At 44.2% G+C, this 26,395-nt stretch overlaps 1 protein-coding gene across 2 annotated transcripts in view; it reads right to left on the bottom strand.

The window, feature by feature from the left end:
* The window catches only part of PASD1 (PAS domain containing 1), a 99,429-nt gene that overhangs the window by 63,302 nt on the left and 9,732 nt on the right, over positions 1-26,395 (bottom strand). The window lies entirely within an intron of this gene.

Raw genomic sequence — 26,395 nt, 5'->3', positions numbered from 1 at the left:
TGAGTCAATGATCCTATGACTTAATGTCTCTGTATCGTGACCTTTCCTCATTCAAATGAGTGGAAGCAAATTAACATTTTGCTTGATCTAACAAACAAGAGCCCGGATGCAAATGCTAGAAACAAATACTGAAATTTTTCACAGAGCAAAACTGTCTGGGTGGGACTTGTGGCCTCCTTGCGGTGGCCTATTTAAGCATGACCTCTAAGGCTGAAAAGAGTTGCCTTGGAGAGTGTTTTGGAATAATATACACTGTTGATCAGTCAAGGTGAGACACTGAACTTTGCACAAGTCGGACACTTGTAAAAATAAGGCTTCACAATGAGGCAATACTTTTTTATTACCAAACTATTATTGCTTACACTTCCCAGAGGGAGAGAAGAGGTATCCCTTCCTTCATGAGGTCTGATGGGGAGAGAATTTTTCTTAAAATCCTCTCAGAATGGTAACAGAAGGGACCTTTGCTTCTGTGTCCTCATAAAACTTATAATGGGCAAAATTTTAAAGGGAACTAAGCCTTTGTGAAAATCAACTCTCTTTTGTAACGAGAGGAGAGAACAGTGCCATGAAGAAGCTCACTCTCTTAGGCTCCCCTGCATGTTGGAGCACTGGATTTAATTTTTTGGGACTGCAGGGCCTGAGTTGTATTTTTAGATTAGCTTGGAAGGTATAACCAAGATTTCCAGCCAGGCGTACGACTGCATTTTGTGTGCAATTCAAAATGGGAGAAATTAATGCTATATCCTTTGACTGAACAAAAAGACAACAGAAATCTTCAGGCAGAATTCTCTTTTTAGATCTACCTACGCTGTGCACAGTGATGGCAAAGAACAGCATCTTCTGTGCTGCTTGCAGGAAGAATGCAGCTTGAAAACAGATGCCCAAAGCATGTATCTTAGAAGAATATATTTAGCCTAGAAGTATTTCAGACTGAGAAGTGATAGTGCAAAATACATTTTCCTTGCCAGTACAATTTTAGTAAATAAGGAGGAAAATTTTATCCTACTTACTATCATAATCTGGTTAAAGTGGGAATGAAGGAGTAGCTTTGGGTGTGCATTAATAAGAAGTACTGTGACACTCAGTATACTCAAGCTCATAGATCTTAATTTCTGATTCGATGGTTAATAAATGGAGCAGAGCTTTCAGTTTTAAGACATTTTGGGGAAAAGGAACAGGTAAAGCCCAGGAGTCTGAATTTTGCTCAGTTAGTTTATCAGGTAGAATTTTCAACTAAAATTATCAGGTGCCAGTTTTCAGTGAAACATGATACATACAGCTTCAGAGGGCTGACTGTTCTGTTTGAAGGAACTAGGCGAGTGTGTGAAACATTGCATGCAAGAGATAGAGCTCTGGAGATTTTAGAAGACCCATCCTAAGGAGGGAAGGGAGAGACCCCTGAGGTTCATGCCAGCAGATACACAGGGTGCAGAGTGTTGCCTTCAATGCTGCCAGGACGTTGGGGTGTGCTCGTCAATACCTTATGTCTCTTCCCATGTACCACACTATTGTGACCTGCTCTTACCACTGTGCCAAATTGAGTGTTTTTCTCAAGAAGGGACTTCCAGATGTTGCTACAGCACCATAAGTTTGCAAAGTATGTAGTTCATTGCTAATGCAGGAACATATTTCAGGCACTGTCAAAATTAATCAATATCCTTCAATATGGGACGCAACCGGCCTAGACTGAGAAGTCTAATGTGGGCAGCCTAGAGCAGCCTGTCACTATCCTTCTCTAAAAGGACAAGTTGAGACCTAAATGCATCAGATGAAAAGTGACAAAGTACAGAGGATACCAGAACAGAGTAAATCACAGAACCACAGAGTGGTTGGGGGAAGAAGGGACCTTTGGATATCATATAGTCCAAACCCCTTGCTAAAGCAAGTTCACCGAGAATAGGTTTCACAGGACCACATCCAGGAGGGTTTTGAGTATCCCTGCAGAAGGAGACTCCACAACATCTCTGGCCAGCATAGCATATATTCAGAACAGTCTTTTCCTTGTGGTATCAATGCAAAGAGCTTCCTGTCTATCATATGCTTTGTTAAAGTCAGTTTTTCACTGGAAATAGCCACTGGCAGGATGACAGCCTACACTTTGCTCCTTAATCTTATTGGCACATATAGTTGGCCAGAGTTTAATTAATATTAGATTGATTCATGACTGCAATCATAAATGATGAGAAAGTTCTAAGAAGGACTTGCATAGTCTAGACCCCTGAGATTTCTTATTTTTTGCTGTCCAAAATTTCTTTCTAAGTCTTCAAATATCTCTGACCTCTCTGGGCTGAAATTTGGAGGCAAGATGACTCCATAAATGCATTGGGAAATAGTACTTAGTAATGGACAAACCTGAATCAATGTGTCCTCTCAGCTCCTTTGGGATGTGGGTTAGCTAGCAGAGCCAGAAATTGTGCAATGCCCTGGTTTGCCTGGCTGCAACACTGCCCAAGCCCAGCATGCAGGAAGGTGGCCATTTGTGCCTGTGCAATGGGGAGAAGTGTCCATTCTGAATCAAATTAAAAAACTCCCTCTCAGCACTCCCAGGGTACACTTGGTGATGACTGTGCCTGGAGGCTTCTGCACAGCTTGGGGAGCGGGTGGGACAAGCCTGGGAAGGATCTGACCCACAACTGGCCTTGCATCAGGAGCGGTGCAAGTGAAACCCCAATGACAGCACCATCCTCTCTGTTCCACATCTGTGAGTGACGATACCACCAATGGAGAGCACAGGTACAGACCTAAAACACAACCACTCTCTTCCTATCCATTCCCCTGACTGTGCATCCTAATGTCTGGTGGCAACTGTTTTTTCAATATTATGCAAATATCCTGTTGAAGATGGATGAGACTGACTGGGGCCCAAGTCTTATGCACAGAAAAAAAATAAAGCTGGTTCTACCAACCAGCAGAGGTGATGGTCTGAATAATTCATTTAACTACAGCACAACTCTACAGTGACATGGATTTCAAGACAATAGTCAGTAATGTTTTGAAGGGCCTCCACAGCAGGGGAACTTGGGTTCTCTCTGTAAATCACAAGGGGCTGCATCCCTCAGAGGGCAGGGATGTACACTCTTCTGAGAGAAAAATCACTGCTTTTTGGAAATGTCACACATTACTTTTGCTTTTTCAAGCACACAAAGACATAGCCAGAGAAAGCACTGTCTAGGAGGCAAATTATGACTATGTTGAATAACTGTCTAGCCAATGAGATCTCCATAAACAGTTATTCAGATATGCCCTGTTCACACCTATCACCAACTAATTGCAACATGACTATAAGATCACCAGGACCGTATTGACATGTGAGGAAGTGATTATGAACACAGAGCTTCCTAAGAAGCAAGAGCTGTCCCACTTTTCACAATGATGTTGGAGAACAGAAATCTCTGCGGAGCTCTAATGGGCTACAGGGGTGAGCTGACAATAAGCACTCTTTAATTAAGCTCTTTGAGAAAGTCAGGCTCCCACTGGGCTTGTTGTGAGAGCAGCAAAGCTCCTGATTTATAGCAATTCAATGCCCAAGCTTCCTAATACTGATGTAGGACACCAAGTCACCAAGACCTCTTCAGTATAATTAAAGGCAGGATGTGCTCCCGGCTGGTGTATCGCAGCTCTGAACGGGAATGCAGGCAGGTGTATTCTTGAGGTTTGTCCTGTAGCTTATGTGGTGTGTGCTATATAATAGGTTGCATTGATGATGGTAAAAGCTCACTTAATTACAAAGGGGGAAGAAGTAGTGATGGGGAGATTATTCAGGATCTTCTGAGTTCTGACTATGCCACAAACTTGATGCAAAGTTTTGAGAAGCCTGAAGTTTCTCGTTTCCTCTTTTAAGTCAAGTGGAAAAAAATAATTAGGCACACAGGCATGCAGGGGTTAATTAGTTATGGCTTGAGTTTCAGAAATGCTAAGGAAATTTCAACTCATTTTTGCCAAAATCAGGCCAAACAGTGTTATATTTCTTGCAGCATTTCTTTATAAAGGGTAATATTACTCCTATAACCTAAATCTATCTTGGCCATCTCATCAGTGCTCTAGGCATTGATGCAGCACATGCAATGTCTGGATTAACTGCTGCCTAAACTAGTGCTCAAGCACACAAAGAGTGTTAGATATGCCACCAACCTCTGTGGCCTGTGACCACCAGCCACTCTCTGCTGTCCTTACATGCAGGTACATGAGGTGGTGCTGCCAGTGTCCATGGCTGGGAGCACCTTCGAGCCAACCACTGGCATGTAAGAAAGTCTGTCTGCCTTGAAACTGCCCTGCACTGTTCTGATCTCTGATGAGCCATAATGACCTGTGCAAATTGAATTGATTTAGGAATTCTAACTTCAACTTCCAGCCACTGACTCTCATTATGTCTTCATGTGCTAAACTGGAGGGCTTCCTGCTCTTAAGTGTTTCTTCTTGGTAATATTAGCTCTTTCTAGACTGCAGCCAAGTCAGCCCTAAACCTTTTCTTTGGTAAGCCAAGCTGATGGAACTTGTGGACACCTTCACCAAAACATGCATTTTCCAGTCCCTCTGTCACTCTTGTTCCTCTGCAGCTTTTCATCCCCCTTCTTGAATTAAAGGAAGGCTTGCACCAACAGAAGTAATGTAACTTCATATCCCTGACTGTAGTCCTTCTAACTAATGCACTGTGACTATTTAACTGTGACTCAAAGTCTTGTTCAGAGTCATTACTTTCAATCCTGTGAGCCTGCCTTCCCATCTGTGTGCTCTGATGCATTACTCTCCATCAGTCCATAGCAAAGCAAAAGCAATGTGCTTGCCATAGGTAGTTATTCCCTATGTATTACCATACAGGCCTCAATAAAAACAAGAAGAAAGTAACTGCACAATTTGAATCACTAGTATTCTTACTTTTTCATGAGAAAAACTGTGTCAATATTAAAAAAAAAAAAAGATTTCCAGTTTTCTACTTCATTGCAAAAATACTATAGGAAAGAGAATGACAACAACAGAAATATCTAAATACAATTACAACTCTCAGGGTCACTATTGTGCTGTGGACAGTGGGACTCCTTTGTGGGTGAAGTTACTCCCTCTGCGGAGGCCAATTTGAGGCCTTTGTCCCCAAAATTCTTCAAAAATAGGTTCCCCGCAGCAGGTAGGTCACTCTTTTACTCAGGATGGAATTTTAGTCTGTGTGCATATCAGATGAATAAGATTTGATTCAATGAAAGAGTCTGAAGGGAAATTTTTTTCAAGCTGTGTGATGTGCAAAAACACCCAACCCATCAAGAAGAAAGACATGAAAAAAACAATAGAGACACCAAAAGCATAAAGGAGGAATAAAGACATCCTTCGGGATAAGGCAATGGAACATGTGTGGGTGGAAAAGCACACCGGAGAGATATGGAAAGTATTCAAAGAGAAATTACTGTATGCCCAATGGTTATGTGTGCCATTGAGCTATAAATACTTCAGGACTGGAGACAAGGGTAAAATTTATACAAGGAAGTGGAAAAAGTCATCTGATGCAAGGAAAAGCTCTCTAAAAGCAAAGGAAAAATGACAAAATTGAGGTGGAGAATGGAAAAAAAAAAAGACCTGTTATTGATGGGAAGAGAGCAGGACCAAAGACATGTTTAGTTTTTCCACCTACGAGTGTGTGTTTATTAAAATCTGACTGTTTGTAACCCTGGTGTCACTGTGAAGGAGAATATTTTGGAAGAAGCTTATCGCAAAGGCTTAGCATGGTCCTTCAGAGCCACCCTGGCCAAACCTCCTGGTCATCCTGCCTTTCTCCCATTGCTCACTGGATTCACCACTGCCTCCAGCACCATCTTACACTTGGCATTCCTGTGAGCCCTGACTGCTGCTCTCCTCTGTGTTTGTTCAGCATCAAAGGGGCCCAGTGTCTCCATGTGCCTGAGACCAAGCAGAGCTTCAGCTCACACTCCCAGTGCCAAGGCTTAGTACCTCCATCACTGATGTACACTCATTTCTGTTTGTCCAGCAGCATACCTGTCTATTGACACTTATAAGCAGGAATTTGATGTCCTCAGGTGATGGATGTGAGTGTACAAATAAAATGTTGCAAACCCTGTAACTACCAGTACACACTGAGAACCACGTACAAGACCTATGCCCAGAGGTGTGAGTAACTTCCAGCAAGGGTAATTATGCATTACCTCAAGTAACTCAGGTTCTCCAGGGCAGGATTCATTTCAACAAGTTCAGTTATTTAAGAGCTCAGTGCTGACTCCCAGCTAATTGTGCTGGCTTGTTTCTAGAAACAGTGGAGAGTGAGAGGCTCCTTCAAAGACTCTGGCTCCAACATGATGATGGTTGCCTGGAAGGGCCCATCTCTTGCCATGGACAAGCAGTTTGTTGGGCATGGCATGGGAGGCTGCCGGGTGACTTCAACCTCAACGCAGAAAATTCTGTTTTCCAGAAATGGTTGGGCTGTTGTAATATTTTGGGGCTGTGTGTCAAGAGTATTTTACAGAAGGGGTTGAAGTATACCTCCCAAACCCCCCTGACCTACCACAAGCAGCTGTACACTGAAGCCCTGTGAGAGTTCATCCCAACAGGAGATGCTTTCCCACTGCTGTCATTTCACGATGGGCAAAGTACATCTGCACTCTGTTCCATCTTACAGACTGCTGGGTGAGATCAGCCCCCCATACAGAAGGAACATGAACCACATGTGCAATTGTGCTTTACTCTGAGAAGCGGGCACACGAACGCCGAGCGCGACTGCCCGCTCCCTCCTCTGTCCTACTTGCTTTGCCGTGATTACATAAGCAGCATTTGCCTCGCTCCTACTTTCCCGTTTCCTCCACTTGTTTTCTGATTTTTAGGACACTCTTTTGCTCGAGTTACACTGACCTCTTTTGCGAGAGAGGGTACCATATTTTCTGACTAAAGCCTCTTATCTTTAATAATCCGGAACATTTACTGCCCAAGTCAATAGTTAGACTTGGGAATTCTTTTAATTAGAAAAGCAACCACTCTAATCAATAATGAAATCTGAAAGCCCCATGTAACAGAGAAGCAGCTATGCAGAAATCTAGACCATCCACAGGCAAGGCAGAGACCTACAACAAGTATCATGCTCTTTTTCTCCTTTTCATTCAGCAGTGGAAAATATGTGAACATATTGCGGGGCATCCAAACGACCCTAAACACAGTCATCTGCGAGAAGTTCTGCTTTAGTTATAGCGGAATAAAAAAATGGCAGCACCACTAAAAAAACTGAGTGAGTACAGTTAATAAATTCCACAATGATCCCTCCACTCTGGCCACTGTGGTTTAACCCTGTGGCTGTGGGAGACTGGCAGCAGCACAGTGGCTTATCTGCCTTGGCTATAGGAGCTTACCAAACACGAGCTGAGGGTTTCCTTCTCAGGGCTCTTCAGACATGTGGCACAAGCGGCAGCTGATGCAACGGCACAGATAGCCAAACTCCTGCCCCAGCCAGCCAGCATGGTGATGTATTTTCTCTTTAATCCATGACAGAGCCAAGGTAATTCAAAAACTATTTTATCAAGGATATAAGAAAACTTACCATGTGGAGGGCAGGGGTGAACAAGGGAGCAGAAGACATGTGGTGAGGGGAGACAGGAGAGAAATGGATTAAACCAGACGGTATCAAAGTACAGAAGATACAACTCAGTCCAGAGGTACTCTCCTCACCCCACTACCTATCAGGTAGCAGCACAGAGACCCAATGCATACAGGGTGTGTGGGTTGTGCTCTGTGTGCATCCTAGGTACGTGTTAGGATGCCAGAGGACTGCTTTAAAATCTACTTGTCACAGGCTCCTATGGAACAAAATCCGTTCCCCCAAGTTTAGGCTGAGCAGCTGCCAACCTCTCGACCGTCAAAGCTGAACACCAACACCAGGGATTTTGCCTGCAAGCCTTTACAGAGGGTGATGCTGGTTAGGGAGTGCTGAGTGCCTTTACACCTAGCCCAGCATGACAGTGCTTCTCTGCTCAAACAGAATGGAATATTAATCAGATGTTAAAAATTACTATTCAAAAGATATTCTGTGACATAAATACCCAGACTCAGAGCAGAGCATTCAGCAGCATGTCCAAATCCCCTTCCTCTTCACGAGAGGAACAGAAACTGCTTCTCAAACAAATAAGAACAGGACTTTTGTTTTGCTTTGTTATGAATCAACTGATAATAGCAGACATTAAAAAAACCAACCCTGCTCTTAATTATAATCTTTCTGGAGCAACCAGGATGGCTTCAGATTATTTTACATAACTGTTAAATCCCCCCTGAGAATTATTTGCCTCCTACACTCCAGGGTGCCGAGCTTAAAAGATGGCCAGTTATTTAACAGGCTTGTCAGTAGCTTAAAAATGTACCAGCACTTGCTGCAAAAGAACAATTGTGAGTGGGTTACTTCATTATCTTCACAGACCCTCTACAATGGGCAGCAGAGTGTTCTTTGATGTTGCATTTTATTTTGAAATGTGTATTGCACTTGTGTATTCAAATTGTGATGAACATAAAATATATACCTATATGGCCAAGGCTTGGAGTCTCTTATCAAGCAGTATTTGCAGTAGCAGCCTTGCAACACTTTACTAGTCAGCTTGCATAAAGACAGTATTTTTTGCTTCTGTAATTTGGAAAAGGAAGGAACATCTTATTTTCCTCCGTCACCTTCCTAGAAAAAGAGAAACCATCTGACTAATGAATAGGCCAGTATTTTGCTGGGGACTTAAAAATGCAACTGGGAAAAAATGGCATGATTCATCCTCCACTGTGCTGGGATTTTTCCTCCTTGGGTTATATTTATTTCTTTTGATTTTTGGTGTTTAAGGTGTGTTTTAACCACGATTCTCTATGTTCACCTAACGTTAATGATGAAGATACATAAAGTGAGAAGAGAGCTGAATTTTTGTTCATGGACTTTTAAGCCCATAACTTGCAAAAGTACACAGGTACAAAAGTGGCTGTTAGCTGCAATCATGAAGATGGAAGAACTGCAGTGAGATGCAGCAGCTCTTTCTCAAGAGACTTAAACGTGAGATGAAGCCATTCCTCAGCCACCTCCAGCACCCTTGGGACTGCACCTATGGAGGCTGCAGTAGTCTTTTCTATTATTATTTTTGATGGTTAATCTGTCTGAGGGTTGGATGAGTGGCATCATGCTAATGGCAGGCAGCCAGCCCCAAGAGCAGAGAAAACTCTCCCAGCATTGACTCTCAGCTCAGGAATCTTTTAGTTATAACCATGACCCTGACTTCCTCCAGCAATGGGAGAGTTGTAAGGACTGGAGTTACTGCTGCTGGGCTTAGGGTTAAATCTCACACTGAGAGGTTCAGAGAAAGGTCTCTCTGTCTGTGCCTGATGGTTTCAGTCCCTTCTGCCAGGCCTCTCCACCTAGTAACTCTGATCCTGTTCATGCACATGGGAGTCACTTTGTGGAATCAGTGTCACCCCTCTTCAAGCCCTGGTGCTGGATTTCCTGTACTCATGGCAGGGTGGAAGGGAAAATACAGCCCTGAGCATGATGGCTGTAATTCTTACAACTGGAGACTGATGCACAACCTTCAGCACTGAAATCAAAACCAAGCAAGAGGGTCCATAAGCTGGGCACTATGTGGAAAAACAATCTCCTGCAAACTGGCCAGAAAGGAGTGTAGACCTCAGACACTCATTCAAAACCAGCTGAGAAGGACAGAAGTTCATCATGTCTGAAGCAAGACTAGACTACACGCAGTCAGCATCCCCGAGCAGCAGATGGACTCGGATGCTTAGCAAAAGGGTGAGTTGAACCTTGATGCAAACCCAACTGTATGGGAAACTGCAGGGTCACGTCTGCTGCCAGGAATCCCTTGGCACTGCAGCACTGCAGATCAGCACCATGCCTCCCTTCACGCTTGGTTGAAGCTGTTCAAGAGGATGTGCCAAAACATGGATCTCTAAGCTCAGAAGGAAAAAAAGTACAAGCAGAGTTCAAGCTGACAGAGAGACTGTGCCACAAGAGCCAAGATGAACACCAGGACAAATGGAGGATGGGATGGAATGAGGGCAGCCCTGCGGTGACCAGAGGACCAGGCAGTGGCTAAAAGACAACCTGTTTCTCATGAAAACTCTTTGCAGAGCTGGAGATGGCAGCAGTGGGCAGCACACTGTGCTGGTTTAGATGAATGGAAGAGCAGCACAGAGGGGGTGATAAACACACATTGGGACTTGCATCGTGATCTTGGACCATGCCAGTGTCTAGTCCCCACATCTCTCTGCATCCTGACCCTTTCCATGTACTGTGGACTGTGTCCGACTCTGGGCCCCTCCTTGCCCAGGCTCTTGGGGCTGTGGGGTAGGAAAGAGGAACTCTCCTTCCCCCTCTCTATTTCTCTGCATTTGTAAAAATTTTCTTCTGAAATCATGTAAGTGAACTCATCTAGAAACATGAAACTCAAGTTTTCCGAGAACTCTTTGGAGAGATTGATTTCATGTTTCTGAGGGTGTAAATTTGGGCTTTGTGACTTCAGCGGAACTATTCTGAATTTGCCCCATATAGTGAAGCTGGCCATTTTTGAATACAAATAGAAAATATAACTATGTTAGATACCTTCAATCTCATTTTCATGAGCTCTGTATTTCAGAGCTAGGATCAGTGCCTTCACTCTCTGCTGTTAGTATAAAACCTACATGACTATCCAGTATTACTATATGGCAGACCTGACAGGGAGGTACAAAACTTCATCATAATTGGTGGAAAGAAAGTTAAAAGTATATAGCTGATGAACTTATCTGATTCACCCTCTGGGTTTGCCACTTATTCGGTTCAGGGGAATAAACATACACCCTTTACACTTGTAAGTACATTATGCTCTTTCTTCCCCTTACATCAGTCCCAGCAGGGAGCACTGCAATTGAGCTGCCAAAAAGGAAACTTTGGAAAAAGTCAAAACAGACGATTTTAAAGCTTGAGCACATTAAAAAAATCTACATTGTCAGTGTGACAGATTTGTATTTTTTAAATCAGCCTCTAACCAGGCTGATTTTTATATATTTTAAAATATAATGGAGGAGTCCCATTTACTAGTGGCAGCTCAGTGAGCAGGGAGTGGGGCTGTAGGAGGTACCACACAAGAGCACCTCCAAGAGCAGCCCCAACCAGCTGCCCCATGCTAGAGCAACCTCACTGCCACAGCGCCCTTGTCATGCACCACAGGGAGAAACCTGCAACTGGGGAAGTGATAAAGTGCCTCAGGAAATTTTTAATCTATTCTGCAACTTCTCACAAGGAGTTCTAGCAGCATTTCAAAAATCAGGTCCATCTCTGAAACATGCTGCCCCTCTGTGTGGTTCAGCTGAGGCTTGGGTTTGAAACAGAGGAGACAATCCATCCCTCAGCAGGAAAGGACAAGTGGCCGGGTTGTATCTCCCCTTTTGTCTGTGGTCACCAGGCAGGAATGGCCCAGGGAAGCCTGCAAAGGGACTCTCCCCAGGACACTGGCCCAGATCCAGAGTGCAGGCCCTGGGCACCTGCTGTGCCAACCCAGAGAGGATCATCAGCCCAGGGCTGCATGCTCTTACTCCCCTGCTCATAAACAATGAGGCGGGATACACTCAAAGCACATACTTCATATGCTAATTTAGGCGTTCACCTACAGTTCATGAGCTGCAAAGTATCTCCATTGACCAGACCTTAAAACCCTGAAACTGAGTCCAAAATAGGTGCTTAAGTTGATCTCTGGTAGCATGAAGGCTGTTTAAATAAGTGCCAAGGAGAAAGAACTTCCAAAGGATGTCCCAAAATTATCCCCAGGGGAACCAGCTGAGATGAACCAACCAGCCTGAGGTGATTTCCATAGCACAGAAGGACTGCCATCCCTTCCCCAGCACAACCAAATGCTACACCAGAAAATTAAGCTGAAATGTTCCTGAGCACTAGGCAAGTAGTGAAAGGTTAGGTAAGCAGGTGCAATTTCCATTGAAAATAATATATTTAATATTTATGTAACTTAAACTTTGCTGCTGTTCAATGGACTGCAGAAATTAAAGAGTTTAAAAAAAAAACCCAAACCTGCATCAAGCCATCTGTGCCTCCTGTCTGTTCAGCGTGGGGTAGAGTCTTAAAGAAAGATTAATGTGTGGAAATGGAAAGAACCATGTACAGAAAAATGCAAATAAGTGGCAGGACTGCAGAGCCGGAGCAGGGGCTGAGCTGTAATCTCAAGACAAATGGATAGGGCAGCTTTTTCCTGGATTGTCAGGAATCAACCTGTGTGTCAACTAAGTCTTTTCAGTTGCGAGTAGAGAATTAAGGAAGGCCAGAGAGGGAGGGAATGTTGTTCTGCACAGAAGAATTGCACCTCACAGGCTGCAAACATCTCAGGGCTGGGTTATGGCAAACATTAGGAAGGACGCAGAGGAAATATATATAAGGAATATATGTATAAGAAAGGCTTCCCTATAGCATCTTACAGTACCTAAACAGGGACACCACAGAGCTGGAGAGGGACTTTTGACAAGGGCATGGAATGATAGGACAAGGGAGAATGGCTTTAAACTGATAGAGGACAGGGTTGGATTAGATATTAGGAAGAAATTCTTCCCTGTGAGGGTGATGAGCACCTAGCACAGGTTGCCCAGAGAAGTTGTGGCTGCCCCATCCCTGGAAGTGTTCAAGGCCAGGTTGGATGGAGCCCTGAGCAACACGGTCTAGTGGAAAGTGTCCCTGCATGGCAGGGGATTGGAACTGGATGATCTTTAAGGTTCCCTTCTAACTCAAGCCACTCTATGATTGCCTGAAAGTGTCAGGAAAACAACAGCAAGAAGGAAAACTCCCTGCTCTGAGCCTGAGCCTCATGGAAAGGCAAAAGGGGCAAATGACCCACAGGCACCGTGGGGCCACAGGGTGCTCACAACAGCCCCTTGCCAGTGTGGGGCTGATATGTCCGTGTGAATCACACCTCCTGCAGAGCTGGTCCTCCCTGCATCATCCATGCATTGCTATTTGTATTAACCATCCAAGGCAAGCCTCACTGTCCAGGCTACAAGAAGCTGCCCTTAGTTTTTAATGGGGCATGTGTGGAAATAACAAAAGAACATTTTTACTTGAAACCTAAAGCAAAACTCCATGAAATCTTTTGGTTGCATTTCTCACTGAAAAGTAACAACCACATTTGCAAATGGCACTGATGCTTAATTTGTCCCCTTTCCCAGGGAAGCTCTGACCTCAAAAATCCCCGAGGGTTTTGGAATCGATCAGGATCCGTATTTTCCAGGAGAATGCCTTATTTAAAAAGCATCTGAAAGCTGACTCTCAGCTAATCCTTTTGCAGCAAAAAGGCACCTTATTTCCATGCTTTCTTCTCTCTGCTGCTTTTTCTATCTCCTTGCTATTTCCTACTCTATACTGTATATCCAAATTTTCTGATTCCTCTCTGTCCCCTTCTCTGTGGTCAGTTCTTAGTAAAAGGGTAAGTAAAAGACATGTTTTTTTGTGCTCCTTGGAGAAGAGCAGACCACAGAAAAGAAAGAACTGGGTGAGTGAGCCATGCACCCCCTTTCCATCAGCAAGCGTTTGAACAGGATGGCAGCTCTGATCTCAGAGTACAGAAATACCAACAGCCACTGTCTGGAAAAAGTGAATTTTCCTAAACGCTTGGGCAAACCAAAGGTTTTGGAGCTGTTATTAATAGACTGGGATAGCTGGGAGAAAGCTCACTGTATACACTAATGAAAATGTGTCTAAGTACTTCGGGGCTGTAAATTTCTATTTTTAGAGGATGTGGGTAGTTAAGTAACCCCTGCTTGCTTCTGTCAGAGCAACAGTGGCAAATGCCCTGCCTACAGAAAACCCCAAGCCACAGAGGAATGAAATAATGTCCTAAAAGACTGAAACAGAGCCTTTGAGCTGAAGGAGACCCAGAGTGCAGTGAAAAATCCAGACAGAAGGACAGGCACACATGGCTATGGGAAGTCCATCCAAGCCTATGGTAAAAGGCAGCAGTGAAGCAGCAGAAGTGCAGGATGCACTGACCTGGGGCAGGAGGTGTGGGGGAGCTGCTTTCCTGCCAAAATCACAGCGGGCTTCTCTGGTAGGCACTGTGCAATTATTCCCATTGGGATTCAGACATGGAGCTGGAATTAATGGCCCTTCCTCAGCCAGCAAATGCCACAAGCAGTCAGAGCCCTTCAGTCCAAGAAGAGAAGGGCTCCAGCAGTCCTGAGCTGCTGCACGTCTGCTTGGCCACAGCCCCCCTGACCCGCACAGTCCCCCCTGAACATGCCCCCTGCAATGCCAGACCCATTTCAAACCTCGTTATCAAGTAATACAAAATTGAAAGGAGTGACCAGCAGGAGCAGAAAAGAGAGTGATTTCTGTAATTTCAGGTGAAATATAGATAAAGCTGGCTTTTGTTGCCTCACAGCCCTGGAAAGAGGCTGTTCAGGGCTCACTGTGCTCACTCAGCTGCAGAGAACTCAGAGTTCACTGCTCCTTCACTGTGGGCTTTGGCAAGTCTGGGGTCAAGGCAATTACATTCTCCAAATATTTTCAAACCCTCCTGAAAATGGCTGATTTGCCCAGTTTCCAGCTAATCTTCCTAACTTGGAGCTTCATGGGGGACAATTAAATAGCCATAAGCAACAGGCATGAAGATAGCCTGCTGTGGGCTCTCAAGACTTTTCTAGTATTTAAGAGGTAATCACTTGCTCTCGTGACCAAAACTCACCAAAAAAGCCTACTCTAGAATTCATTTGCCTCGATCACTTCCTATTCATAAGAACAACAAAAAAAACCCCAAATGTATTTTGCTACAATTAAGAAAATGTAGCTCATGCTCAAGCTTGGCTTTATTCACTTAATTCACCTGAGTAGTACCATCGAGCATCTGGGGAGCTGCAGAGAGATGAGCAGACCAAGAGCTGACAAGAATCTGAGGATTTGATCTGTGTCACAGCTCTCTTCAGTCTTTAAAAAAGAGCCGAACATTTTTTTAAGGGTGTCCAAGAGGATGCTTGTGATCCTTCTGTGTACAGTACAGGTGCTTATCTTAATGGCATCTCTGTCCATCATCAGCTCAGACTGTTAAACACAAAAAGGGAAAAACACAAAAGCAGCCTGAGAAGTGTCTGTATGGATGGGTGGATAGCAAACCCAGAAAGGAAGAAAATTCAAATCTCTAGTTCATTCAAAGTAGAGATTCTCAATCTCCTCTCCTTTGGCACCTCCCAAAATCTGAAACAAAAGTATCCAGTGAGGAATTCTCCCTGTAGGTATATTCATTATATTCTGAAGTAAATTCTGCAAATCACCTCCCATGCCATAGACAGATACTCCAGGTGTTAGCTGACTTGCATTTCAAACACCAGAGAGGAAATGGACATAGTGGGACCACTGACACCTCTGGACTCTGAGCAATGAGGTCTGACAGCATCATTCCTGTCTCCAGGAGCATTGCTCAGCATCACCTCAGGTACCTGCAGGCAGGTTTGGGATTAGCCATGCTGTGGTGATGGAGGCAACAGGGCTCATGTCTCCCTGGGATATTTGGATCAGGCTCAACTTAGCTTCTTTAAAGAGTTTTACTACTCCAAGTGCTGGGGAGCAGATGGAGAGATGGAACAGGTCCAGTGAGTGGGTGCAGCACAAAGATAATTGAGCTGCTGAGCATAGAAGCAGCACGGATTTGGTGTGTCCACCATTGAGTTTAGCAAGCAAGGCTGGATCCAAGCTTGATTTCTGCAAAAGTTCCCCAATGAGTCCATTATTCCTCTTGGAAGTCTAAGGTAGAGCAGGGTTTCTTCACGTGAGAACAGCTCACATAGCTCCAGCAGCCACCATGCTCTGCACACAAGCTAATCTTTCTCCCTGAATCTGGGAGCTCAGGCAGGTACACCAGGCCAGTGCTCTCATAAAGAGATGACCCAAAGGAATTTGTTAGAAACTGCCGTCTACAAACTTAGGTTGTATTACCTATTGCCTTCCCTTGTTATAACAAGGGTCCTCCTTACTAACACAGAAGGAAAACACTTGCCAATTTTTGGAATATCACAATGTATTATAAATTTCTATGAAAGGGAGAAATCCCCAGCTCTCATGCCTGGCTCTCACGAAGCTAAAGATTTTGGGTCAAAATTTTAGATCCTGAGGTAACATCTCAATAACTGTGGAGCTTACTGGAGCATAGGGACTGCTGTGCCATGATTTTTATCAGTGTGAACTGCCACGAGCAGACCAACAGTGACACCCATCAGTCAGCGACCCGGCTCACAGGTTCTGTTTGCATTTCCTTCCCGCTAGATAAAGGCTCTGCTGATGGATATGCTGGTGGTTGTCTGAGAGGATGTAAACTCTGATGAAAGAATTCAAAGCTCTCACAGATACTGAGAAAAGGGAAGTGGGAGATTCCTAGTCCTGCTGTTCTGGCATGCCATTGGGCAAATGTTCCTTAGGACCTCTATTTGGGAGTAGGTGCACCTTTGGAAACAGAGGAAAGAGAAGCAATGTCTTGCCACACTACAATATTTCCAGTTGGAGGGAATCTCCCAGGACTGAGATCTCCACCATGGAAAACATTGTTCAAGAGCTGCTTGGAAGTGGCAGTCTTGGCTAAAACATTCCAAGCAATTGGGGTTCAATTGCGTCCTCTCCTTCCCTGCTTTCCATTTCCCCCCAAAACTGGTGATGTTTCACAAGAGCCTGAGGGTGTGGGAGGTGGGACCTTTCTCTGGAGCTGGGTGAGGACTGTGGCAGCAGGCTGGCTCCTGGGTGCCTGTGGTCTGGGGAGGTCAGTGCAAGGCTCACCATCTTACAGGGAAGGGCAGCCATAAATCCTCCTTGGTGTTCCCAGTGGGGTGGAGGCGGTGGCAGAGGAACCAGCCAGTTTCACTGAGTCACACATGACTACCAAGATAGGGCTGCCCAGCCCCTGAGAAGCCCCAGTTCCCATCACTTAGAGGTGACTGTTCAAAGCACAGCTGCAAGTCACAGACCTGGGTTCAGCTCGCAGAGAATTTGAATTCTGTGCTTGACCAGCCATTGATAACAATGGTCTTTGCTGCTATAAAACTCAAACATAAACATCTGTGCGTGAACATTAGCATGGCCCAGTTTTGAGGACAGAAAAAGAAAATACCTCCTTCCTCACAGCACTTGTCACAGCGAATGGTAACTACAGAGCCTTTCACACTCACCGGCTGTTTTCAGATGGAAAAAAAAAATAGATCTTAGCAGGTATAAATAAATGGGAAAGATATATATAATATAAAGGCTCACCATAAATTAATAGAACACAAACATGTCTGTGTCTGAATGAAAAAGCAGCAATAAGTAAAGGTTTTTTTCGTTCTCTCCCATTTTTCAAATAATTATTGAAAATAAATATTTGGGGTATTTTTTCATGTGAGAAAAAGAAAGAGAGGAAACCCATGCATCATACTTTATGAGCTATTATTTTTATATGCCTAAATAGCTGCTGTATTAAGAAGCCAAGAGTAAACGACTGTGTATTTAGTCCCCAAACAAACTCAGTATGAATAGAGCCAGTGCTGGCTGCTCTCCCAAGGGTCTTGCTCTAACATACTTCAGCTTTGCTTTGGAAAACCATCTTTAGGCAAGGAAAACACCACAGCCCCATGTCTGCCTGGCTGCTTGCCTGCCTAGAGACAGCTGGCCATGGTGCTAAAGACGGCAGGGAAGGGATTGCAAAAGACAGTTTCCTCCCTTCAAAAGCAAAAAGGAAAAGAGAGGAAAAAAGTCCAGCAACCTAAAACCTGAAATGTTTAGGCACTGGTTGCTGAGCCGAGGCTCCTTTTGCACAGGTCACTGGACAGACATCAGATGGTAAGACCTTTTAATTGCTAAAGGCCTGGTCTGGATTTCAACACATGACACAGAGATAAAGGACTCTATATCCTATTATCAGTCCCCCGAGCAACTGTTGCATCTTGTTAAGTGTAACTATAGATTCATAGGTCAGTATCCTGTGCATGGAGAGTATCATGAAACCATAGAACTTGGGTTGGGTTGGAAGGGACCTTAAAGATCATCTAGTTCCAATCCCCCTGCCATGGGCAGGGACACCTTCCACTAGACCAGGTTACTCCAAGCCCTATCCAAGCTGGCCTTGGACACTTGCAGGGATGGGGCAGCCACAGCCTCTCTGGGCAACCTGTGCCAGGGCCTCATCACCTTCACAGGGAAGAATTTCTTCCTAACACCTAATGTAACCCTGCCCTCTGTCAGTTTAAAGCCATTCCCCCTTGTCCTATTACTCCATGTCCCAGCTCTCTCAGCCTGCCTCCATCTGAGAGGTGCTCCAGCCCTCTGAGCACCTTTGTAGCCTCCTTTGGACTTGCTCCAACAGGTCCATGTCCTTCTTACATTGGATGCAGTACTCAAGGTGAGGTGCTACATGAGCAGAGTAGAGGGGCAGAATCCCCTCCCTTGACCTGCTGGCCTCACTGCTTTTGATGCAGCCCAGGACACAATTCGCTTTCTGGGCTGTCAGCACACATGGCTGGCTCTTGTCCAGCTTCTCATCTACAAGCACCTCCAAGTCCTTTTTGGTAGGGCTGTTCTCAATCTATTCTCTGCCCAGCCTGTGTTTGTGCTTGGGGTTTCCCTGAACCAGGTGCAGGACGTTGCACTAGGCTTTGTTGAGCTTCATGAGGTTCTCACAGCCCACTTCTCAAGCCTGTCCAGGTCCCCCTGGATGGCATCCCTTCCCACCAACGTGTCAACTGCTCCACACAGCTCAGTGTTTTCAGCAAACTTGCTGAGGGTGCACTTGATCCCACTCCCCACGTCACCGACAAAGATGTTAAAAGCACTGGTCCCAATACTGAGCCTTGAGAAATGCCACAAGTCACTGGTCTCCATTGGACATGGAGTCATTGACCACAACTGAGTCATCGACCACAACTCTTGAGTGTGATCATCCAGCCAATTCCTTACCACTGGTCCATCCATCAAGTCCATGTCTCTCCATTTCCGAGAGCATGTATCTTCCTTGACTGGAAGCAGAGTATTATTAGGGCACTTCTTTGCTGTAATAATGGTTTGGAAGTTCCAAAGCAGAACTCTTATATATCAGGCTTTGATATTTTTACTTTCATGTTGCAGCTGTTGAAGTGGGCTGGAAAGCTATTTGTGCAGCAGGGATGAAGAGCAGACGCAGATTTCTGCTCTTTTATGTCAATTTCCACCTCCCCCAAAAAAAGGATAGGTAAAAGAACTCACGTAGTGCTGTCGTCATTGTTTTTCAGAGAGAGAAATCAAGGCCAGGCACAGCTACGGGCTTTGCATAAGATCACATCCCAAAGCAGTGCAAGGGCAGAAGCAGAAGTGAGCATGTGTGCTGTGGCAGCACTCTCTAACCAGCAGACCATCACTTCCTTCACTAACCCTGCAGTAGGATGGGGGAAGGCAGGATCAAGCTTCACAGTGCCTGCAAACTCACCAAGGACTTGGAGCACAAGAGAAAGCTGTGGATTTTCATACGGGTCAACTTCCAGGACAAGTTTGCACTAACACGATCCCCTAAGAAATGAGGCCAGCAAGGACTAATGGTGGCTATTTTGCATTTTAAATGCATGTCTCTCACGGCTTTAGAGCTTCTGCTTCTAAATAGACACCAGATTCTGCACCAGCATACATCAGCACAGTCCTGCTGAAGGCAACAGAGCCATGTCTACTTTTATCAGCTAAGAATCTGATCCAGCCTTCTAAGAAAGAGGGTGCACACAGGGGGTTGAGTTGTTCACCTCCTAGCTGCCTCTTGTAACACTGCTTCCCACACCAAACACTCGGCACCTCGCAGGACTGGGGTCTTTGGGGTGAGGCTTAACATATATTCTCTGGTAGTGGCTGAACTGATTGCCAGCAGAGAGGGAACTGTAAGTCAGCTGTGATAACCAGGGCCCTGCTGAGCTGTCACCAGTGGGGAACCTTTGCGGTTCTGAGAGGTTGATAGTCTCATAAATAACAGGTCTTCTAAGAGGTGCTGCAGTTTGACTGCATTTCATTAAATGGTGAGAAAATGAGCTGATCCCTGCTTTGAAATACGGACATTTGTGGATTTATTAGCTGCATTACTCACCTCGCCCTTCTTTGAGCAACACAGTTCTCCTCCGGTTGCAGAAAGTCAGATATTCTCAAGTTGTGGACAAGAAACATGAAGAGGCCAGTGCAAACCTCAGTGCTGAGGGTGGCCTTTGCAGGCTGCACGGACCATTTTCTGGGAGTGCTGCTGATGCGTTGTGATGAGATGCCATTTTAGCTCCGCAATGAGCACTAAGTGATGCTGTTCTTTCTCTGTCCTGCTGCATCTGGTCTGGCAGCAGAAAGCTCTCTCTGATTGAAGACAGAGATTTTCAGAGGTGCAATCTCTTTGAATCCTGCCTTTTTTTTTTCTCTTTAATTTCTTTTAGATGAGTTTTCAGGAGCATTGAAAGCTCGATGAATCACTTGACTGAATGGCCCACATAGTTTCCTCTTAAGTCAGCTTTGGCAGTGAGCCACTGAGCGTATTTTGAGGCTTTGCTTTGAATAATATTTTTGTTGGTGAGATTATTCAAATATTTGAAGCCAGGCCACCCATCCCACTCTTTGCACTTCACCAGAGGGAGGAGGGCTGCAGTATCAGGATCTAGAAATCTGGGCACAAAGGCACTGAGCAAGAGGAAAACTTGCCTCCAACCCAAAGGAATTTCCCCTTGGATATAAGATTTTATGTCCAGCTGCAAGGCTGGGCAGTCCAGTTGCATGCCACTGGTGTTCATGGCAGCCAGAAAGGCAGGCCCAGAAAGGGCTTGTGCCAGCCCTGTGGATAGAGCAGCCACTGCTCATGTCTTCACACTCCAGTCGTGGGGTGAAGGAGCCCATGGCAGCAATGGGACAAGCAATCTGCTCCCAGGCTGCCATCACCCAGCACACAGAGACCGTGGGGTCTGATGCTTGGGGCAAGTACAAACCCATGTACAGTCTGAGTCAGCTTCACCTCTGCAGTCATAGAAACATACAGTCATAGCAGCATTTAGGATTCAGCTTTAGATCTTTAAGATTATTGAGTCCAATCGTCATCCTCCTGCCCCTGTGCTCCTGCTGGGAAGGAGGCTGTAATTCTTTGTCAGGTTTTCCACCCTCGGCCTGGCACTTTGCTCCCTTTCAGGGATTCAAAGCTGTCAGCAGCTGCCCTCTGTCCTCATGCCCTGCAGCACAGTGTTGAGCTCTGGCTTTGGAGAGGCTAAAAAGGACAGAATGCCCGCAGGGGGAGGAACTAGTCTTGGACAAAACAGTTCAAGCAGCTGGGGGTCATTTCAAATTGGTGATAGCCAGAATCAAAACATCGTTACTCCAAAATTCGCTGTTCTGAGCTAGATTCAAATTCTGCAGATATCTCAAGGGATGTTCTTCAACACAACCCTGGATCTGGGAGTAAATTCTCCTAGTACTGAATTCTGTGTGAGCCCATGTCTCTTCACTCTCCAGTGAGTTTAGAAAGTTTTTTGGCTTCAAGTTAATAATTTAAAAAGGATGGCCTTTTTTTTTTAGCCACTGGATTCCAATTAGCTTTACTTTTCATTTCAAAAAAGGAAGCCACCATACAGCAAGCATCCTGTGAACTGATAATCTGATGCAAGTATAGAAGGACAAGTTCAATCAAACCCATCTCTCTGGTTTGAAGCACTGCTCGCATTCATTTTAGACTCATTTCAGCGTGGCAGGTCACAGCAGTATAAACATCACGGGGAAAAAAAAAAAAAAGGCCGAGCTGGCAAACAGTCAGAACTTGCTGTTCCTGACCCAGTAACCTACTTTTTGAGCACCACGTAACATGAAAGCCACCCCTAGCTCAGACTGCGACGTCACCTCTTACTTAACTTTTTAGAGGGAAATAGTGGGTCCAGTTGGGAAGAGTTAGACCAGATATGGTTATCATTTACTTCATGCTGACCATAAAATCTGTTTAGGTTAGACAGGAGTACAGAGACTGGTTTCTAACATCAAGTCCTTGACAGCCACCATCTGAACCTGCATGTTCCACGCAGCCGAGTTTGGACCTGAGAGTCCATCGTGCTGACACATGGAGCAACCTTGAATTTTGTCCACAGAACCAGTGCCACCATCAACATCACGGCCACAGGCAAAGAAACTGTCCAAGGGAACACTTAATGAGGGACACCTGTTTCACCTCTGCAGCGCTGCTTTAGCTGTTTTCAATCCAGCTCCCTCAGCCTGCCCTGATGTGGTGTTCAGAGAGCAGCCTTTAAAGACAGGGAAGACTTAAAGACATCTGTGACCAGCAAAAGCTGCTCTCCATGCCTGTTCTCCCTTCAACAGGGCAACAGCAACAGCCATCAACACCTAAAAGTCTGGTAAAACCAAAGAAGACTTCTGTGAGTGCCAGGGTTATCTCAGCACAGCCCTGACATTTCAGAGCTTAATGGAGCCCCAGTCCAGAAAAACATCTACAACTTCAAAGCATTTTGTTTGCCTAAAGCCATCAGGAGTTTTCCCATCAAAACACAAATGGAGATGGACTAGGGTGAAGTTTTCAGGCAGTTTTCTACTAGAAATTAAAGAGGTACAGAAACAGAAATTATATTTATCCAGTGCTCTTTGCAACTAAATCTGCTGCAGTGAACATCCTTAGAAATTGGTGTTTAATACTTGCCATTAAGAAGCAAAAGTTAAACTCAGGCTTAACTTTTGAAAGGATTAATATTTTACTGCACATCAGGGAAAAGAAATAAGAGTAGTAAGACCGAGTGAGCGACATTAAAAAGTGAGCTTCTAAGAGAAATGATGGGAAATGACTCTGTGCTGGAATATGCTCATTTTTGCAGGCAATTACTTCCACTGTATCTCTCAGCTGAAACACATGCACACAAAATAGGAAGAGGTGGAAATGAAATTACTTTTGGTTGAACATTCCAGCTACATCCAAAAAGAAGTGGTTGAAATAACCAGAACAAAATGTCTTGGAGTTATTCCACCTTCCAGCTGGCTCAAACTGACTAAGATTTTATTTCTTTTGACACTTGGACTTCCCCATTGCAGAGCAGGAGGGGACAGAGCACTGCAGTATCTTAAAAATTCTAGCTACATTTTCTTGCATCATCACAAAGAATTTTCCCACCATTTTTTTTCACCAACAGTTTTAACTTAACCTAAGATTAAAAACATATGGATGTATTTCACTTTGGCTGGCATAAGGACAACACAAAAGTAAATGTTCTAATAGACATAAAAAGTAATTTTTCTTTACTACAATGTCTAATTTAGATCTCTGAAATTGTAAAATTAAAATCTATTCTGATCCATACTTAGAAAAAAATGCATCTCTAGCAAATTATAATATCTAACTGCTTATTACACAAAAAACTCAGAATGACTGTATTGTAAAAAAAATAAGTGCCTAATTATGAAATCCCCATGATAAAGACACCATTGTCATGAAAACATCTGGGCTACCAGCCCCCCAGAATGCATGAAATTTCAATAGGCAGAGCAAAATCAGGAGGCAGATGAAAGAAGAGTTTTAAAGAGGTCCAGAGAAAAACCATCACCCACTGCAATTTCTCTGTCCAAGTGCAGGGGATGGCTACAAACAAACCAACCAGTAACAACGTATTCACAGTGGCAGAGCAGCAAACACGTGCGGGGAGATGAGGGACAATTAGCAAACACCATGCCTATTCTTGCATAACCTTGGAAAAAATACACATCTACTCTACTCTACTCCTCTATAATGACAACCTGGAAAAATATTCATTGTATCAGGGTGTTAGAAAACTATTTATCAATCTGATGCCTTAGAATAACAGAGCTGACAATACGAGCATAAAGGCAATCAATAGCATTTCTTTAGCATTTAATTCACACCAAACATCATTTAAATTATACTTGAAGAACAAAACTGGAAGAGGAATAGGAATGAAGGAGGAGGAAAGGTCAGCTACATGCAAACGGAAGTATTGAGAAAGGTAAGAGAAGTTTGACTGTTCTGATCTTGAACAAGAAATCTGTTCCTTGTTGTTAAGCCTGTTGTAAATGTTATGTTAATAGAGAAGTTAGTGGCTATGCATGTTTTAGCTGCTTATAAAATGATGAAAACTCTTCTTGGAAAAAAAGAGAGCTGCAAACACAATGTTATCTCAGATGTGAGATGCTACACCAAAAGGACCAGAGAAAGCATGAGAACATCTCCAGTGGACTGGGGGATGCAGTCTAGGGAGAACAGACTTTGCCTGTGAGCCAGGATATGATCATGTGGGAGGGACCTCTCTCAAAGGAGGGCTTTTCTCCTTCCCTGCTGATCCCAAGCCCTGAAGATGTGTACACCTATCCCTGACACTGAACATGCAGGTGATTCTAGGGAAGCTAATGAGGACTCCTTGTTCAGATAGTGAAAAGTTCACAGGGCAGCATTCATAGGGCTGACAGCTCCAGTAAGGTGTGATTTCTTGTCTCTAACTAGAGCTCCCATCGCTGTCAGTGACTTTTTACCATGGATCAGGCTGTACCTTGGAATCCCCAATGGAAACCTCATGTGTCAATAATGTGCAAGGCCCCAGAACCAGACTTGGTGGATGAGACATCAGAGGATAATGCATCCCTTACAGGATACGACACATTGGTTATGGGAGCGATTATAGCGCAGACGGCATCAAAAGCACAGTAGCCTTCTCACATGGTTGCCATCTGTGGTTCTCTGCTAAAGGTTATATCAGGACTCTATTGTAAAATGCTGCTGGCTGAGATTTATAATTCAGTGGACAGCCAAGTTGTCAGCCAAGGAGTCCTTCCAAATGAAAACAGCTCAGTTGTGGGTATTCTGCTCATGTTGGATATTTTTGATCACTGACATGATAAAATCCACAAAGCAGCGTCAGTCTGTGCATCTGATATGTTTTCCATAAACAGCTCTGCACAACAGCCAAACTGATGGAGTTATTCATCTCCTTCGGTCTCAGGTCTGACTGTCTGTTTGCACAGTATTCAGATGAAACTCACTCCCTGTGCAAAGGCTCACCATGAATCTGTACAGCACTTAATTCTCCCTTAAGCCTGATATTTGGGCTTACAGGGGATTTAAGAAGCGTGTGTGCTGCAGAATGGCCTGCATGATACCAGTGAATAGAGTCGCATGTGCTGGGAAAAGCTTTCACATCTTCTTCCAGAGAAGCATTACTCTTCTGCCAGGTAAATAAAGATGTGCCTGCTATTTACTTTCCAACACATATTGCAAAGCTCATGTTAATTAAACTTCTAAAACACACAGCAGAATGAATCTTCATTGACGTAATGCCAACAAATTGTATACGAACTCTCCCCTGCTATTTACTTAGTAAATATTTGCTTGGAAAGAATAACTTGCGCTGCCCTAGACAAAGGACAAGCCAGTTAGGGTGCTGGAGCCAAGAGCATCCTTTCTGCTCTCCTGGGCTCCAGAGCTGAAACTCTAGGATGCCCTGGGTCAACTTACACAGAGTTCAAACATCAGGCAAACACACCAGGAAGGAGAGAGCCAGGATAAGGCAGAACAAAGACCTCAGGGTTTTCCCTAGGTTGTTTATAGGTTGTAGCATGGGGGTATGTCTGTGGTTGAAAGGATGGTCCAAATACAAAACCATCTCCAAAGCTCAAGGTAAATCACAACAAAAAAGCCTCCTTTTCTTTGCAGACACCAGCCCTTTAAAATACTCTGCAGCTCTCAAAATCCAAGCACTAGAACCTAGGAATGTTCGGTCTGTTACTCATTTACCTTTAGGTGAATTTCTAAAGTATTCCACATACGGATAGATTTCTAAAATTTAGTTTCCAAGCCCTAGTTACTCACAAAATAAGGCACAAGAAATCCCAGTTGACCCTTGTTTGACATTTACATGATGCCCTTTAAATAACTCTAGTCTATTAAGGCACTTGCATTGTTAGACTATGCAGTGACTAAATACCCTTTTTAATGGCAAAGCTGCCTCTGACTTCAGCATACAGAGGTTCATCCCTAAAATCCCATGAAATGTCAATCTGTTAGTATCCTTCTCATTATTAATATACATATATTTATCTTTAAAGTAGATGGACTGATTGCACAAGTTGTCCAAAAGAGAAGTGTCTTCTATTAGGGAACAGAGCATGAGGCACAAACACTCCCAAAATACGTGACTCATGCTGGCAGGCTATCACAGCCCTTTTCTGACTTGGAACCAACACAATCTGAGATCTTTTTTCTTGGTGTCAAACCATATTTTATTTCTTTCCAGTTCTCACTGGCCAGCTACAACTCAGTTCAGACAAATTTCAAGAAAACTGCAACTATACTAACAAAGCCTCTTAACTTTCGCATCGACTCCCTGCTGAAGCATGTGCAGAGATACATACCAGCAAAAAAAAAAAAAAAAAAAAAAAAAAAGGAAGCTTACTTTAAACTGAGATGTTGTT

This window comes from Lepidothrix coronata, unplaced genomic scaffold, assembly GCF_001604755.1.
Source record: "Lepidothrix coronata isolate B3197 unplaced genomic scaffold, Lepidothrix_coronata-1.0 Scaffold2, whole genome shotgun sequence".
In the NCBI taxonomy this organism is placed as follows: Eukaryota; Metazoa; Chordata; class Aves; order Passeriformes; family Pipridae; genus Lepidothrix; species Lepidothrix coronata.
This window is presented reverse-complemented; position numbering and strand designations above follow the sequence as displayed.